This window comes from Rosa chinensis, chromosome 7 (genome assembly GCF_002994745.2).
Source record: "Rosa chinensis cultivar Old Blush chromosome 7, RchiOBHm-V2, whole genome shotgun sequence".
Lineage (NCBI taxonomy): Eukaryota > Viridiplantae > Streptophyta > Magnoliopsida > Rosales > Rosaceae > Rosa > Rosa chinensis.
The window spans coordinates 28,690,285-28,693,835 of record NC_037094.1 but is presented as its reverse complement, the minus strand read 5'-3'; positions in this window follow the sequence as shown (position 1 = coordinate 28,693,835).

Sequence of the window (3,551 nt, the reverse complement as noted above, 5' to 3'; positions counted from 1 at the left end):
TTTTATTTGTCATTTATGTTTTTTATTAGATCAACTATTAGTCAAATTAATATTATAATGTTAATCTAGCCTTACAACGAGCTTTCAACCCTTAGAGAATTCTTGTTCATCCGGCGGCGCGTCCTTAGGATGTCATCATCGGACGGGCATCTAGGCGGCGTCCCTTGACGTTGTGCAACTGTTCCTAGGCGGTTCATGCTTCATGGATCGTTAGGTTTGGCTGGGACTGGTCTCCATGGCCGCGGTCTGGCTTCGCTGGGTCAAGGAGGACGACTGTGCTGCGGGTTAGATGAAGGCGGAGGGGGCAGCATGATTTGTTATTAACGGCTGCTGTAGGGGTGGTCGGGAGGTAGCCGATTGCTTCCGGATCCAGGGTTGATGGTGATTTCATCGCTTTGCTTTGGATTGGTTGATGATGGTGGGCACTCATGGAGTGGTTACCAAATTTAGTCATCGGCGTTGGTGGCTTAATTGTTACTAGAGGTGACAGAGAGTGTGCGGCGCGCTGGAACTGCTAGTTGTCAGGATTCTGCTTGGGCTCATGTGGTTAGGCTTGGTTTAGGGATCTTGTTATTGGACCTGTGGTCTTGTTAGTTTTTTCTTTCTCTTCTAGTCTTTTATTTTCTAGTCTCTTTTTAGGCCATTCTTGGCAGTCTAGTGGATTTTTTCCTACCTAGTTTAGCATTTGGTCTTGGTCTTTGTCGGCTTAATTCTCAGTGTCTCTAGTTGTACACCAATTGAGATCTGTAGGCGATTAGATTTACTGCTTTGAGAGTTAGGTTGGGAGGGTTAGGTCCTTATATTTTTAGGCTTAGTTCTTCTAGTACCTTCGGCGTAGTACCAAAGGAGGATTCCGCTATGTCTACATATTTGATTGTACGATGAGTAGGTCTATTTCCTATATACCATTGTGGGTACTAACACTATCTTCTTGTTTGTCTATAGATGATAGTGGAAGGGTATATAACGGCCTATTCTGGCTTGTGATGAATATATTTTTCGCTCTCGGGCTCGATTAAAAAAAAAAATTATAATGTTAATCAATATGACTTTAATTATATGAGTGAAATCCACACTTCTCAATTTGCAATCCACACTTTTTATATTATTTTTTGGTTGGAATTCTTATAAAAAGACAAAAATTAAGTTAGTAATACAAAAATATGGAGTGTGAATTATAAAATGAAAACTGTGAATTGCACTCCTTAAATATAAGCTTTAATAGTCTAGGAAAGACATGAAAACAGTGAAAACAAATCCTAAAGCAGCTTAATCAATCCAAGGTGAGTTGATGACAATATTGATGAAGATGTATGCTGAATATAGTTGAAGTGATGGAACAATGGTCAAATTAGCATGCAATGACTTGGAAGCATGAAAGAGTATTGACTTGTGAACACTTAATGAAACTACAGCTGAAATAGCTAGTGTATGCATGAGAGCATGTGAGAGTAACTCCAATCCATCTTCCAAATGACAGGGTGGAAGCTCAACAAGTAATTTTGGCAGATGAACCAATCTTCACCAGATTTGTCAAAACCAACATGAATTTGGCAAACCACCCAAAGTCTCTCTCTTCAACACCTCTCTTTCACCTAAATCACAAAACAGACACCTCTCTTTACCACCTCTCATCACAAAACATATCTTCATCTCTCTCTTGAGCACCTCTGTAATCACAAAACAAATCTTCACCCCTTCTTCTTCTGAATTGCAATTTGGAATTTCAAGTGATCGATTTTTAACAGATGGATGGAGGTGTTGGGTTTCCAGCCCATGAGTCTTTCCTAAGACAATTGTCTTAGAGTATGAGAATTGTTTACCCAGTAGGTTTTTGAATTCCTACTAATGAATGGAGTTCCAATGAGGAAGGAAAATCCTAATTGATGTAGGATTGCTGGTAATCCTTGTTTATTATAGAGAAGGAGAAGGTATAATTGCCTACCACCAACCACCAATAGGAATAAGTTTCCTAATCGGTGAAGAAAGCTGATATCCTTATGGCTATATAAGGAGGGGTTCTGCTCTTGGTTTTGCATCACAAAGACAGAGAGCAAAGTGTATTCTATTCTTGGAGTTAGAGAGTGAGAGAGGGCAAAGAAGAGAGAGATAGGAAGAGAAGAGAGAGTCCTTATTTTCTTATTCTTTGTGGTTGTACCCATTATAAATATAGTGGAAGATCATTTTTCTGCCCGATGGACGTAGGCAAAGGTTTTGCTGAACCACCTTAAATCTGTGTTCTTGTGCTCGTATCTTTATGGTTGTCTCTCTTGGTGTGCTGTGCATATTTGTGGTTCTCGACTTCACATATTGACCGATTCTCAACAGGTGGTATCAGAGCCAGGTTCGTCTGAGAAATTCAAGGTTTGAATCTGCAGGTTCGGTGTTGTCAGAATGCAAGGAACAAATAGCACAATGATCAAACTCACGCACACGAATTGGGTGACGTGGACGCCAAGAATGAAGGAAAGTTCGGAAACTTTCATGGTGATCGTAAGTAATTATGCGTCTGATGATGTACTGTCTATGGATACCGTTAATGATAACATGCTTAACAAAGAAACAAGAAGGAAAGCTGTGGGCATAGACAATGGACAAGGAAAGCTCCTTGTCATAATGGGTAAAGACAAGAATTCAGGTTGAGGGTTTAGTGGCAAGTGTCACTATTGTGGCAATACGGGCCACATGAAGCAGATGTGTCGAAAGTGGAAACAGGACAAAAAGAAAGGCAACTACCAAAATAATGGAGATGCTGACATTATCTCAGGAGATGTTCATATAGTTCAAGAATGTCTATATGTTGGTGACAAGGGTCACAATTGGTTCGTGGATACCGATGCAAGTTGTCATGTTACTTCCAACTTGGAGCTTTTTTCTACATACGAAGCATGCGACTTTGGGATGTTAAAGATGGGCAATACAAGCTACCACTACTAGAATTTTGGTCTTAGACATCACGACAATTACATCGGTGAGAAATTCACGCGATGTAAAAAAATGTCATTAACATCGATACCTCAAATTTCGATTTGTATGTATATAACTGACATCATTTTTTACTATTGACTGATGTCTATATTTTGATTCCAAAATTTTTGAAAACGCGGAAAGACTAAGTTAAAAAACTTTCATACACGCGGGGAACAAAATTTTCGCACTTTACTTCACTCACTCTCTCTCTCTCTCTCTCGCCCTTCCCACTCACTCTCTCTCGCCCTTTCTCGAAACCCTATCACTGTCCTCCTTACCCTCCTCCTCCTCCTCCTCCTCTCTCTCTCTCTGTCTCATCTCAGAGGTGCAGCCTGGTGTTGACTCGTGGGAGGAAGGCGAAGAAGATGGTGGCTACGGTGAGCCCACTCCGGTGGTTGGAGATCGTGACGGAGGAGAGAGTCCTCCAGATCCACTTTCTCTCTCCTCCATGAATTTGAGTTCTTGTTTCCTTTCTGTTCAGCACCCAACCTCCTCCTCCATCTCCGAATGGCACCGAACGGTCTTCTTCTTCCTTATCCGCCTCCGACCAGAACCCAACCCTTCTCCTCCTCTGACCAGCA